This window comes from Zophobas morio, unplaced genomic scaffold (assembly GCF_036711695.1).
Source record: "Zophobas morio isolate AGI-343-1 ecotype UQ-CSIRO unplaced genomic scaffold, CSIRO_AGI_Zmor_V1 ptg000022l, whole genome shotgun sequence".
NCBI lineage: Eukaryota > Metazoa > Arthropoda > Insecta > Coleoptera > Tenebrionidae > Zophobas > Zophobas morio.
Genome location: NW_026972127.1, coordinates 10,332,759 through 10,348,800, shown reverse-complemented (window position 1 = coordinate 10,348,800; position 16,042 = coordinate 10,332,759).

The window sequence follows — 16,042 nt, the reverse complement described above, 5'->3', positions numbered from 1 at the left end:
TGCCATTTTTAAGGTTATGTTTATGTCATTTTCAAGGTTATGTCATTTTCAAGGTTATGTCATTTTTAAGGTTATGCCATTTTCAAGGCCATGCCATTTTTCAAGGCCATGTATGCCGTTTTCAAGGCCATGTATGCCGTTTTCAAGGCCATGTATGTCATTTTCAAGGCCATGTATGTTATTTTCAAGGCCATGTATGTCGTTTTCAAGGTTATGCCGTCTTAAGGTTATGTCATTTTTAAGGCCTTGTGATTTTCAAGGCCATGTGTGTCCTTTTCAAGGCCATGCCATTTTCAAGGTTATGCCATTTTCAAGGTTATGTCATTTTCAAGGTTATGCCATTTTCAAGGTTATGTCATTTACAAGGTTATGCCATTTTTAAAGTTATGCCATTTTCAAGGTTATGCTATTTTCCAGGCCATACCATTTTCAAGGCCATGTCATTTTTAAGGTTATGCCATTTTCAAGGTTATGCCATTTTTAAGGTTATGCTATTTTCAAGGTTATGCCATTTTTAAAGTTATGCCATTTTCAAGGATATGCCATTTTCAAGGTCAGGCAATTATTAAAGTTAGGCCATTATCAGGATCATTGTTTTCAAGGAGTTTTGAAGATTTGTGACCATTTTCCATTGTTTCCCAACATTTCCCGTCATTTCCTGTCATTTCCCAAAATTTCCGAAAAAAAACATTTCCCGTCATTTCCCATGATTTTCCAAAAGTCCTCAAAAGATGTCCCAGAAACCATTTCCCGTCATTTCGCAATGTGTATCCTGCTTTCCCACAATTTTCCAGGATTTCCCAAGTTTTAAAAATTTCCCAAAATTTCTTGTAATCTGTAGTCATTTCCCGTCATTTCCCACGATTTCCCAAGATTTCCCAAGATTTCCCAGAATTTCCTAAAATTTCCCAAACCCATTTCCCGTCATTTCCTGTCATTTCCCTAAGATTTTTCATAAGTTCCTAAAAATTGTATTAAAAATCATTTCCCTTCATTTCCCAGGATTTCCCAGGATTTCCCAGGATTTCCTAGAATTTCCCAAAATTTCCCAAAACCCATTTCCCGTTATTTCCCGTCATTTCTCCAAGATTTTCCATTAGTTCCCAAAATTGTCCAAAAAATCATTTCCCGTCATTTCCCAAGGTTTCCCATGATTTCCCACTATTTTCTAGGATTTTCCAAGATTTCCCACGATTTCTCAAGATTTCAAAAGATTTCCCATTATTTTGTGTCATTTCTCGTCATTTCCTATCATTTCCCAAGATTTCCCAAGATTTCCCAAAATTTCCTTAAATTTCCAAAAACACATTTAAACACGTTTCCCGTCATTTGTCATAATTTCCCACGGTGACAATTTCCATTATATTTTAAAGTTTGCCAATGTTTTTTCAAGGTCACAATAATTTCAAGGTTACTTGTTTTCAAGGTCATCATATTTTCAAGGTCACAATTTTTGAAGATTTTTAAGATTTTTGAAGATTTTTGAAGATTTTTGAAAATTTTTTAAGATTTTTGAAGATTTTTGACAATTTTGGAAGATTTTTGAAAATTTTTGAAGATTTTTGAAGATTTTCGAATTTTTTTAAAAACTTTGAAGATTTTGAAGATTTTTAAAGATTTTTTAAGATTTTTCAAGATTTTTCAAGATTTTTCAAGATTTTTTCAAGATTTTTTTCAAGATTTTTTCAAGATCTTTTAAGAGTTTCAAGATTTTTTTCAAGTTTTTTTAAAGATTTTTTAAAGATTTTTTCAAGATTTTTTCAAGATTTTTACCCCAAAAATGAAGATTTTTTTTCGAGAAAATCAAGATTTTCCAACACAAATCAAGATTTCCACTCCAAAAAATCAAGGTTTTTAAGATTTTTTCCCAAAAAAACAAGATTCTTACCCCAAAAAACTCAAGATTTTTTACCACAAAAAACAAGATTTTTACTCCAAAAATCAAGATTTTACCCCAAAAAACTAAGATTTTACCCCAAAAAACAAGATTTAGCCCAAAAAAACAAGATTTTTTACCCCGAAAAACCAAGATTTTACCCCAAAAAACCAAGATTTTACCCCAAAAAACCAAGATTTTACCCCAAAAAACCAAGATTTTACCCCAAAAAACAAGATTTTACCCCAAAAACAAGATTTTTTACCCCAAAAAACCAAGACTTTACCCCAAAAAATCAAGATTCTTACCCCAAAAAAATCTTGATTTTTACCCCAAAAATAAAGATTTTTACCCCAAAAAATGAAGATTCTTACCCCAAAAAATGAAGATTTTACCCCAAAAAATCAAGATTTTTTCCCCAAAAAAAACCAAGATTTTTTCCCCCAAAAAACCAAGATTTTTTCAAAAGTGACAATTTTCTAATGGTCTCCCCTTCTTCAAATTTCGCAGAAATTTTGACATTTTCGAAACCTAACTGAGTACATTTTCTTGTAGATTTCGAGCTCTAGAACTCACTTCCGGCCTAGATTCTTTGATAGGTGCAACCGTTTTTCCAGAATCGACGTTTGAAATATCGAAATTTTTGAAATTTTTTTTTCAAGATTTTTACCCCAAAAAACCAAGACTTTACCCCAAAAATCAAGATTTTTACCCCAAAAAACCAAGATTTTTCCCCAAAATGCAAGATTTTTCCCCAAAAAAACAAGATTTTTTTTACCCCAAAAATCAAGATTTTCCCCCAAAAAACAAGATTTTTCAAGATTTTTACCCCAAGAATCAAGTTTTTTAACCCAAAAAATCAAAATTTTTACTCCAAAAAAATCAAGATTCTTACCCCAAAAAAATCTTGATTTTTACCCCAAAAACAAAGATTTTTACCCCTAAAATTAAGATTCTAACCCCAAAAAATCAAGATTCTTACCCCAAAAAATCAAGATTCTTACCCCACACAAATCTTGATTTTTACCCCAAAAATGAAGATTTTACCCCAAAAAATCAAGAATTTTTCCCCCAAAAAACCAAGATTTTTTCCCCAAAAAAATCAAGATTTTTCCCCCAAAAAACCAAGATTTTTTCAAAATTGGCAATTTTCCAATGGTCCCCCCTTCTTCAAATTTCGCCGAAATTTTGACATTTTCGAAACCCAACTGAGTACATTTTCTTGTAGATTTCGAGCTCTAGAACTCACTTCCGGCCTCGATTCTTTGATAGTTGCAACCGTATTTCCAGAATCGAAGGTTGAAATATCGAAATTTTTGAAAATTTTTTTCAAGATTTTTACCCCAAAAAACCAAGATTTTACCCCAAAAATCAAGATTTTTACCCCAAAATATCAAGATTCTTACCGCAAAAAAATCTTGATTTTTACCCCAAAAATCTGGAGTTTTACCCCAAAAAATCAAGATTTTACCCCAAAAATCAAGATTTTCCCCCCCAAAAAACTAGATTTTACCCAAAAAACCAAGATTTTTCCCCCAAAAAACCAAGATTTTTCCCCCAAAAAACCAAGATTTTTCCCCCAAAAAACCAAGATTTTTCCCCCAAAAAACCAAGATTTTTCCCCCAAAAAACCAAGATTTTTCCCCCAAAAAACCAAGATTTTTCCCCCAAAAACCAAGATTTTTTCAAAAGTGAAAATTCTCCAATGGTCCTCCCTTCTTCAAATTTCGCCGAAATTTTGACATTTTCGAAACCTAACTGAGTAGATTTTCTTGTAGATTTCGAGCTCTAGAACTCACTTCCGGCCTCGATTCTTTGATAGCTAAAAATCAAAATTTTTACCCCAAAAAAACAAGATTTTTACCCCAAAAAATCAAGATTTTTACCCCAAAAAATGAAGATTTTACCCCAAAAACAAGATTTTTACCCCAAAAAAAAACAAGATTTTTCAAGATTTTCCCCCAAAAAACCAAGATTTTTTACCCCAAAAAATCAAGATTTTTGAAGATTTTCCCCGAAAAAACCAAGAATTTTTACCCCAAAAAAATGAAGATTTTGACCCCAAAAATCAAGATTCTTACCCCAAAAAAACAAGATTTTACCCCAAAAAAACAAGATTTTTTCCCCCAAAAAGACAAGATTTTCCCCCAAAAAACCAAGATTTTTTCCCCCAAAAACCAAGATTTTTCAAGATTTTTACCCCAAAAAAATCAAGATTTTTCAAGATTTTTCAAGATTTTCCCCCAAAAAAAACAAGATTTTTTCCCCAAAAAAATAAAGATTTTTCAAGATTTTTACCCCAAAAAAACCAAGATTTTTCAAGATTTTCCCCCAAAAAACCAAGATTTTTTACCCCAAAAAATCAAGATTTTTACCCCAAAAATCAAGATTTTTACCCCAAAAATTCATGATTTTTACCCCAAAAATTCATGATTTTTACCCCAAAAAAATCAAGATTTTTACCCCAAAAAATCAAGATTTTACCCCAAAAAATCAAGATTCTTACCCCAAAAAAATCTTGATTTTTACCCCAAAAATAAAGATTTTTTCCCCAAAAATTCAAGATTTTTTCCCCCAAAAAACCAAGATTTGGTCCCCCCTTCTTCAAATTTCGCCGAAATTTTGACATTTTCGAAACCTAACTGAGTACATTTTCTTGTAGATTTCGAGCTCTAGCACTCACTTCCGGCTTCGATTCTTTGATAGCTGCAACCTTATTTCCAGAATCGACGGTTGAAATATCGAAATTTTTGAAAATTCGATAAATTAGGCATTTCGTACCGATTTTTTCGAAAGTGTCGCTCCGCGACCAGCAACAGCCTATATTTTTGGAATCAGCACGTCGAGATCTACGTCTCTGAATTTTTAAACGACTTTTTCAAAAGTGAAAATTTTCCAATGGTCCCCCCTTCTTCAAATTTCGCCGAAATTTTGACATTTTCGAAACCTAAGTGAGTACATTTTCTTGTATATTTCGAGCTCTAGAACTCACTTCCGGCTTCGATTCTTTGATAGCTGCAACCGTATTTCCAGAATCGAAGGTTGAAATATCGAAATTTTTGAAAATTTTTTTCAAGATTTTTACCCCAAAAACCCAAGATTTTTACCCCAAAAAATCAAAATTTTTACTCCAAAAAATCAAGATTTTTAAAGATTTTTCCCCGAAAAAATAAAGATTTTTACCCCAAAAAATCAAGATTTTTGCCCCAAAAATGAAGATTTTACCCCAAAAACAAGATTGTTGCCCCAAAAAAAATCAAGATTTTTCCCCCAAAAAACCAAGATTTTTCCCCCAAAAAACCAAGATTTTTCCCCCAAAAACCAAGATTTTTTCAAAAGTGAAAATTCTCCAATGGTCCTCCCTTCTTCAAATTTCGCCGAAATTTTGACATTTTCGAAACCTAACTGAGCAGATTTTCTTGTAGATTTCGAGCTCTAGAACTCACTTCCGGCCTCGATTCTTTGATAGCTGCAACCGTTTTTCCAGAATCGACGGTTGAAATATCGAAATTTTTGAAAATTTTTTTCAAGATTTTTACCCCAAAAAAACAAGATTTTACCCCAAAAAACCAAGATTTTTACCCCAAAATGAAGATTTTACCCCAAAAATCAAGATTTTTACCCCAAAAAATCAAGATTTTTACCCCAAAAAATCAAGATTTTTACCCCAAAAAATCAATATTTTTACCCCAAAAAATGAAGATTTTACCCCAAAAACAAGATTTTTACCCCAAAAAAAAAGATTTTTCAAGATTTTCCCCCAAAAAACCAAGATTTTTTACCCCAAAAAATCAAGATTTTTGAAGATTTTCCCCCAAAAAACCAAGAATTTTTACCCCAAAAAAATCAAGATTTTGACCCCAAAAACCAAGATTCTTACCCCAAAAAAACAAGATTTTACCCCAAAAAAACAAGATTTTACCCCAAAAAAACAAGATTTTTTCCCCCAAAAAGACAAGATTTTCCCCCAAAAAACCAAGATTTTTTCCCCCAAAAACCAAGATTTTTCAAGATTTTTACCCCAAAAAAATCAAGATTTTTCAAGATTTCCCCCAAAAAAAACAAGATTTTTTCCCCAAAAAAATAAAGATTTTTCAAGATTTTTACCCCAAAAAAACCAAGATTTTTCAAGATTTTCCCCCAAAAAACCAAGATTTTTTACCCCAAAAAATCAAGATTTTTACCCCAAAAATCAAGATTCTTACCCCAAAAAAACAAGATTTTCCCCCAAAAAACAAGATTTTTACCGCAAAAAAACAAAATTTTTCAAGATTCCAAAATTTTCAAGATTCCAAAATTTTCAAGATTTCCATAATTTTCCGAATTTTCCCCAAACCCCAACCCCCAGACAAACTATCGGGACCACTTGGGAAGTTGGGGTTTTGGGTGGGGAGAAAAGAGAAGGTTTCTTTGAAAATTTTTTTCGAGATTTTTGAAGATTTTCGAAATTGTTCAAGGTCAAATTTTTCCAAGATCGAAAATTGCTATATTTTGAAATTTTTTTCAAGGTCACGAATTTGAAAATCAAGATTTTTAAAGATTTTTCGAAATTTTCAAGGTCAAGATTTTCAAGATCTGAATTTTCAAGATTTTTCGAAATTTTTTCAAGGTCAAAATTTTCAAGATTGAGATTTTTCGACATTTTTCGAATTTTTCCCAAACTCCTACCCCCTTTCAAACCTGCGGGATGTTTTGGGAAAGAGGGGTTTAGGGTGGGGAGAAAAATAGCCAATTTTTTAATTTAGGGTATGAAAATAAGGGTAGTTTTTGGATTTAGGGGTTGAGATTAGGGGTAGTTTTTGTGGATAAGGGATGAAGATGAGTTAAGGGTTGTTTTTTGGTCCAAGAGATTCCATCATTTTTGAATTTAGGGGATGAAATCGGGTTAAGGGTAGTTTTTTTTGGCCCGAAAGGGATGAAAATATGTCGAGGGTAGTTTTCTTTGTCTTCGAAGATCATTTTTTGGGTCGGGGGGATGAAAATTTGAAAAAAAAAAATTTTTGGATTTAGGGGTTGAAAATTTTTTAGGGGTAGTTTTTCGTGTCCGACTGTCACTCGATGACGTCGGAATGACGAAAATCGAAGCGGGGTGGATTTTGGTCGAAGAGGGACGTTTTTTTCCATTAGGGGGATGAAAAACGGGTCGGGGGTGGTTTTTTTAATCTCGACTGATCTTAGTTTGAGTTCGGGGGATGAAAATAGGTCGAAACTTGATTTTTTAATTCGGGGGTTGAAAATTTTGTAGGGGTAGTTTTTGGGGTGAAAAAATTATTTGGTCCTTTGGGAAGGAAGAAAATGGAGATGGGGTGTTTTTTGGTCCAAAATTGAGGTTTTTTTCAATTTAAGGGATGAAAAATTAGTCGTGGGTAGTTTTTTTGTAAAGACACTTCATTTGAATGCCGAAGGGACGTTTTGGCCAAGTTTAGTTGAAATTGGACAAAAAATGAAATATTTCATTTTAAAACGAGCTCAGATCGAGAAATAAATGCAGGTCCGTTGTTGGGACGGACCTAGACTTTGTCGGCCGAGTCGTGGCAGCCAAAATTTGCAAAAAAGACCTTAAATCGTTCGATTTTCATAATTCGGTCTTGTTTAGACTTAATCTATCGTTCCTGATTGTTTAACACTAATTTTAACGATTTTAAGTGAAAAATAGCGTTTTTTACGTTTTTCGAAGAAACGAGGACGAAAAGGCACTCGGTTTTTTCGAGAGGGATGAAGAAACCTTAGCTCTTTCGTTTAGTACCGGAGTGGTCAATTAACGTTAACTATTTCCAAAGATATGGGCAAATTAAAAAGTCGTTTTGAGGTTAAGTCTCGGGAGCTGTTTGTGGAGCGAAAGGGGGCTTCCTGGGGCGAACTCGATCCTGGGTATCTTTGATCGTGGACCATAGAAACTATTTCTGTTGAGTTTGTCGATCGATAACAACAGTCGACGAAGATATCAACAAATTAAGTTGTCTTCGGAACGTTGAGTGTTTTGGGGGCTGTCGGGGGTGTCTCGGAGGGAGATAACGATGGGGCTCTTTCATTGTCGACCCTCGAAGAGATTGACGTTTGGTTTATCCATTAACAACAACCAACAGCGAAGATATTAACAAATTAAATTTTTTTCAAGGTCGAATGTCTCTGGGGGCTATCGGTGGTGTCTTTGGGAGTTGATAACGATAGAGCCTTTTCGTAATGGACATTTTTGGGTCCTTCGGGAAGGAAGAAAATCGAGGTGGGGTGTTTTTTCGTGCAAAATTGACGTTTTTTCCACTTTAAGGGATGAAAAATGAGTCGAGGGTAGTTTTTTTGTCAAAATTCTTAGTTTTGATGCGGAAGGGACGTTTTGGCCGAGTTTCGTTCGAATTGGACAAAAAATGAAAAATTTCATTTTAAAACGAGCTCAGATTGGGAAATAAATGCAGGTCCGTTGTTAGGACGGACCGAGACTTTGTTCGTCGACTTGTGGCAGCCAAAATTTGCAAAAAAGACCTTAAATCGTTCGATTTTCATAATTCGGTCTTGTTTAGGCTTAATCTATCGTTTCTGATTGTTTATAACTAATTTTAACGATTTTAAGTGAAAAATAGCGTTTTTTACGTTTTTCGAAGAAACGAGGACGAAAAGGCGCTCGGTTTTTTCGAGAGGGATGAAGAAACCTTAGCTCTTTCGTTTTGTATCGGAGTGGTCAATTAACATTAACCGCAGTTATTAATACCAGAGAACATAGAGAAGCGACATAGACATAGAATACCCTCCCTTAGAATACGGTCTCTAAGTACTGGCCCCGCCCACCCACCCTCTTTTCATTCTAACGACTAGTTTTATTTTCTTTTCAGTATATGATCATTAATTTCATTCAAATCGGATAAAATCCATCATTGAAAAGGAGATAGGGTGGGTGGGCGGGGCTAATTATGTCCTTCTGTCGAGTGGGAGTGGCAACTAATGGAATCTAGGATATAAAAAAAGACCTGGCCAGACTCTGGACAATTTTCGAAAATAGTTGAAAAATGGACGCAAATGTCAAAAGTGCCAAAATCAGTTTTATCTTAACAAGTACTAGCCCCGCCCACCCACCCTCTACTTTCTTTGGAAGGTATGTCATTTGCCAAAATCAGCTTGTCTTAGCAAAGGACGATTCTGGGAAAACCATTGGAGTTATCGAAGAAATGAAAACGGATATGGCTTCTGCGGCCCGAAATATGCAAGAAAATATATTAAGTGAAATTTCGAAAATTTTGTTGAAAATTGGTTGAAAATTGAGGTCATTTTGCATATTTTTGAACATTTCAAAGGACGATTCTGGGAATACCATTGGAGTTATCGAAGAAATGAAAACGAATATGGCTTCTGCGGCCCGAAATGTGCAAGAAAATGTATTAAGTGAAATTTCGAAAATTTTGTTGAAAATTGGTTGAAAATTGAGGTCAATTTGCATATTTTTGAACATTTCAAAGGACGATTCTGGGAAAACCATTGGAGTTATCGAAGAAATGAAAACGGATATGGCTTCTGCGGCCCGAAATGTGCAAGAAAATGTATTAAGTGAAATTTCGAAAATTTTGTTGAAAATTGGTTGAAAATTGAGGTCATTTTGCATATTTTTGAATATTTCAAAGGACGATTCTGGGAAAACCATTGGATTTATCGAAGAAATGAAAACGGATATGGCTTCTGCGGCCCGAAATGTGCAAGAAAATGTATTAAGTGAAATTTCGAAAATTTTGTTGAAAATTGGTTGAAAATTGAGGTCATTTTGCATATTTTTGAACATTTCAAAGGACGATTCTGGGAATACCATTGGAGTTATCGAAGAAATGAAAACGAATATGGCTTCTGCGGCCCGAAATGTGCAAGAAAATGTATTAAGTGAAATTTCGAAAATTTTGTTGAAAATTGATTGAAAATTGAGGTCATTTTGCATATTTTTGAACATTTCAAAGGACGATTCTGTGAAAACCATTGGAGTTATCGAAGAAATGAAAACGGATATGGCTTCTGCGGCCCGAAATGTGCAAGAAAATGTATTAAGTGAAATTTCGAAAATTTTGTTGAAAATTGGTTGAAAATTGAGGTCATTTTGCATATTTTTGAATATTTCAAAGGACGATTCTGGGAAAACCATTGGAGTTATCGAAGAAATGAAAACGGATATGGCTTCTGCGGCCCGAAATGTGCAAGAAAATGTATTAAGTGAAATTTCGAAAATTTTGTTGAAAATTGGTTGAAAATTGAGGTCATTTTGCATATTTTTGAACATTTCAAAGGACGATTCTGGGAATACCATTGGAGTTATCGAAGAAATGAAAACGAATATGGCTTCTGCGGCCCGAAATGTGCAAGAAAATGTATTAAGTGAAATTTCGAAAATTTTGTTGAAAATTGGTTGAAAATTGAGGTCAATTTGCATATTTTTGAACATTTCAAAGGACGATTCTGGAAAAACCATTGGAGTTATCGAAGAAATGAAAACGGATATGGCTTCTGCGGCCCGAAATGTGCAAGAAAATGTATTAAGTGAAATTTCGAAAATTTTGTTGAAAATTGGTTGAAAATTGAGGTCATTTTGCATATTTTTGAATATTTCAAAGACGATTCTGGGAAAACCATTGGATTTATCGAAGAAATGAAAACGGATATGGCTTCTGCGGCCCGAAATGTGCAAGAAAATGTATTAAGTGAAATTTCGAAAATTTTGTTGAAAATTCGTTGAAAATTGAGGTCATTTTGCATATTTTTGAATATTTCAAAGGACGATTCTGAGAAAACCATTGGAGTTATCGAAGAAATGAAAACGGATATGGCTTCTGCGGCCCGAAATGTGCAAGAAAATGTGCATAAGTGAAATTTCGAAAATTTTGTTGAAAATTGGTTGAACATTGAGGTCATTTTGCATATTTTTGAACATTTCAAAGGACGGTTCTGGGAAAACCATTGGAGTTATCGAAGAAATGAAAACGGATATGGCTTCTGCGGCCCGAAATGTGCAAGAAAATGTATTAAGTGAAATTTCGAAAATTTTGTTGAAAATTGGTTGAAAATTGAGGTCATTTTGAATATTTTTGAATATTTCAAAGGACGATTCTGGGAAAACCATTGAAGTTATCGAAGAAATGAAAACGGATATGGCTTCTGCGGCCCGAAATGTGCAAGAAAATGTATTAAGTGAAATTTCGAAAATTTTGTTGAAAATTGGTTGAAAATTGAGGTCATTTTGCATATTTTTGAACATTTCAAAGGACGATTCTGGGAAAACCATTGGAGTTATCGAAGAAATGAAAACGGATATGGCTTCTGCGGCCCGAAATGTGCAAGAAAATGTATTAAGTGAAATTTCGAGAATTTTGTTGAAAATTGGTTGAAAATTGAGGTCATTTTGCATATTTTTGAATATTTCAAAGGACGATTCTGGGAAAACCATTGGAGTTATCGAAGAAATGAAAACGGATATGGCTTCTGCGGCCCGAAATGTGCAAGAAAATGTATTAAGTGAAATTTCGAAAATTTTGTTGAAAATTGGTTGAAAATTGAGGTCATTTTGCATATTTTTGAACATTTCAAAGGACGATTCTGGGAAAACCATTGGAGTTATCGAAGAAATGAAAACGGATATGGCTTCTGCGGCCCGAAATGTGCAAGAAAATGTATTAAGTGAAATTTCGAAAATTTTGTTGAAAATTAGTTGAAAATTGAGGTCATTTTGCATATTTTTGAACATTTCAAAGGACGATTCTGGGAAAACCATTGGAGTTATCGAAGAAATGAAAACGGATATGGCTTCTGCGGCCCGAAATGTGCAAGAAAATGTATTAAGTGAAATTTCGAAAATTTTGTTGAAAATTGGTTGAAAATTGAGGTCATTTTGCATATTTTTGAACATTTCAAAGGACGATTCTGGGAAAACCATTGGAGTTATCGAAGAAATGAAAACGGATATGGCTTCTGCGGCCCGAAATGTGCAAGAAAATGTATTAAGTGAAATTTCGAAAATTTTGTTGAAAATTGGTTGAAAATTGAGGTCATTTTGCATATTTTTCAACATTTCAAAGGACGATTCTGGGAAAACCATTGGAGTTATCGAAGAAATGAAAACGGATATGGCTTCTGCGGCCCGAAATGTGCAAGAAAATGTATTAAGTGAAATTTCGAAAATTTTGTTGAAAATTGGTTGAAAATTGAGGTCATTTTGTATATTTTTGAATATTTCAAAGGACGATTCTGGGAAATCCATTAGAGTTATCGAAGAAATGAAAACGGATATGGCTTCTGCGGCTCGAAATGTGCAAGAAAATGTATTAAGTGAAATTTCGAAAATTTTGTTGAAAATTGGTTGAAAATTGAGGTCATTTTGCATATTTTTGAACATTTCAAAGGACGATTCTGGGAAAACCATTGGAGTTATCGAAGAAATGAAAACGGATATGGCTTCTGCGGCCCGAAATATGCAAGAAAATGTATTAAGTGAAATTTCGAAAATTTTGTTGAAAATTGGTTGAAAATTGAGGTCATTTTGCATATTTTTGAACATTTCAAAGGACGATTCTGGGAAAACCATTGGAGTTATCGAAGAAATGAAAACGGATATGGCTTCTGCGGCCCGAAATGTGCAAGAAAATGTATTAAGTGAAATTTCGAAAATTTTGTTGAAAATTGGTTGAAAATTGAGGTCATTTTGCATATTTTTGAACATTTCAAAGGACGATTCTGGGAAAACCATTGGAGTTATCGAAGAAATGAAAACGGATATGGCTTCTGCGGCCCGAAATGTGCAAGAAAATGTATTAAATGAAATTTCGAAAATTTTGTTGAAAATTGGTTGAAAATTGAGGTCATTTTGCATATTTTTGAACATTTCAAATTACGATTCTGGGAAAACCATTGGAGTTATCGAAGAAATGAAAACGGATATGGCTTCTGCGGCCCGAAATGTGCAAGAAGATGTATTAAGTGAAATTTCGAAAATTTTGTTGAAAATTGGTTGAAAATTGAGGTCATTTTGCATATTTTTGAATATTTCAAAGGACGATTCTGGGAAAACCATTGAAGTTATCGAAGAAATGAAAACGGATATGACTAATGTGGCGAAAAAGGACGAAAAAGGATACTAAGAACGAAAAAGGACGAAGATGGACGAAAGAGGACGAAAAAAGTCGAAAAAGGACATAAAACGGCGAAAAAGGACGAAGAAGGACGAAAAAGGACGAAAAAGAACGCAAAAGAAAGAAAAATGAAGAGAAGGGCAAAAAGGGTAAAGAGAATTTTGGAGGGGAGTAACTATGATTCTTCGGTGGGAGTAACTATGATTCTTCGGTGGGAGTAACTATGATTATTCGGTGGGAGTGACTATGACTATGTACTTCAATGGACGATTCTCGGTAAACCAAAGTAGTTATCGAAGAAGTGAAAGCGGATTTGATTTCTGCGGCCCAAAATCTACAAGAAAATGTATTAAGTGAAATTTCGAAAATTTTGTTGAAAATTGAGGTCATTTTGCATATTTTTGAACTTTTCAAAGAACGATTCTGGGAAAACCATTGGAGTTATCGAAGAAATGAAAACGGATATGGCTTCTGCGGCCCGAAATGTGCAAGAAAATGTATTAAGTGAAATTTCGAAAATTTTGTTGAAAATTGGTTGAAAATTGAGGTCATTTTGCATATTTTTGAACATTTCAAAGGACGATTCTGGGAAAACCATTGGAGTTATCGAAGAAATGAAAACGGATATGGCTTCTGCGGCCCGAAATGTGCAAGAAGATGTATTAAGTGAAATTTCGAAAATTTTGTTGAAAATTGGTTGAAAATTGAGGTCATTTTGCATATTTTTGAATATTTCAAAGGACGATTCTGGGAAAACCATTGAAGTTATCGAAGAAATGAAAACGGATATGACTAATGTGGCGAAAAAGGACGAAAAAGATACTAAGAACGAAAAAGGACGAAGATGGACGAAAGAGGACGAAAAAAGTCGAAAAAGGACATAAAACGGCGAAAAAGGACGAAGAAGGACGAAAAAGGACGAGAAAGAACGCAAAAGAAAGAAAAATGAAGAGAAGGGCAAAAAGGGTAAAGAGAATTTTGGAGGGGAGTAACTATGATTCTTCGGTGGGAGTAACTATGATTCTTCGGTGGGAGTAACTATGATTATTCGGTGGGAGTAACTATGACTATGTACTTCAAAGGACGATTCTCGGTAAACCAAGGTAGTTATCGAAGAAGTGAAAGCGGATTTGATTTCTGCGGCCCAAAATCTACAAGAAAATGTATTAAGTGAAATTTCGAAAATTTTGTTGAAAATTGAGGTCATTTTGCATATTTTTGAACTTTTCAAAGGACGATTCTGGGAAAACCATTGGAGTTATCGAAGAAATGAAAACGGATATGGCTTCTGCGGCCCGAAATGTGCAAGAAAATGTATTAAGTGAAATTTCGAAAATTTTGTTGAAAATTGGTTGAAAATTGAGGTCATTTTGCATATTTTTGAACATTTCAAAGGACGATTCTGGGAAAACCATTGGAGTTATCGAAGAAATGAAAACGGATATGGCCTCTGCGGCCCGAAATGTGCAAGAAAATGTATTAAGTGAAATTTCGAAAATTTTGTTGAAAATTGGTTGAAAATTGAGGTCATTTTGCATATTTTTGAATATTTCAAAGACGATTCTGGGAAAACCATTGAAGTTATCGAAGAAATGAAAACGGATATGGCTTCTGCGGCCCGAAATGTGCAAGAAAATGTATTAAGTGAAATTTCGAAAATTTTGTTGAAAATTGGTTGAAAATTGAGGTCATTTTGCATATTTTTTAATATTTCAAAGGACGATTCTGGGAAAACCATTGGAGTTATCGAAGAAATGAAAACGGATATGGCTTCTGCGGCCCGAAATGTGCAAGAAAATGTATTAAGTGAAATTTCGAAAATTTTGTTGAAAATTGGTTGAAAATTGAGGTCATTTTGCATATTTTTGAACATTTCAAAGGACGATTCTGGGAAAACCATTGGAGTTATCGAAGAAATGAAAACGGATATGGCTTCTGCGGCCCGAAATGTGCAAGAAAATGTATTAAGTGAAATTTCGAAAATTTTGTTGAAAATTGGTTGAAAATTGAGGTCATTTGGCATATTTTTGAACATTTCAAAGGACGATTCTGGGAAAACCATTGGAGTTATCGAAGAAATGAAAACGGATATGGCTTCTGCGGCCCGAAATGTGCAAGAAAATGTATTAAGTGAAATTTCGAAAATTTTGTTGAAAATTGGTTGAAAATTGAGGTCATTTTGCATATTTTTGAATATTTCAAAGGACGATTCTGGGAAAACCATTGGAGTTAACGAAGAAATGAAAACGGATATGGCTTCTGCGGCCCGAAATGTGCAAGAAAATGTATTAAGTGAAATTTCGAAAATTTTGTTGAAAATTGGTTGAAAATTGAGGTCAGTTTGCATATTTTTGAACATTTCAAAGGACGATTCTGGGAAAACCATTAGAGTTATCGAAGAAATGAAAACGGATATGGCTTCTGCGGCCCGAATTGTGCAAGAAAATGTATTAAGTGAAATTTCGAAAATTTTGTTGAAAATTGGTTGAAAATTGAGGTCATTTTGCATATTTTTGAACATTTCAAAGTACGATTCTGGGAAAACCATTGGAGTTATCGAAGAAATGAAAACGGATATGGCTTCTGCGGCCCGAAATGTGCAAGAAAATGTATTAAGTGAAATTTCGAAAATTTTGTTGAAAATTGGTTGAAAATTGAGGTCATTTTGCATATTTTTGAACATTTCAAAGGACGATTCTGGGAAAACCATTGGAGTTATCGAAGAAATGAAAACGGATATGGCTTCTGCGGCCCGAAATGTGCAAGAAAATGTATTAAGTGAAATTTCGAAAATTTTGTTGAAAATTGGTTGAAAATTGAGGTCATTTTGCATATTTTTGCACATTTCAAAGGACGATTCTGGGAAAACCATTGGAGTTATCGAAGAAATGAAAACGGATATGGCTTCTGCGGCCCGAAATGTGCAAGAAAATGTATTAAGTGAAATTTCGAAAATTTTGTTGAAAATTGGTTGAAAATTGAGGTCATTTTGCATATTTTTGAATATTTTGTGATAACCACTGTTTACCATGAATCCCCTGATGGGTGGTTACCAGGGTGGAAACATACTAACAAC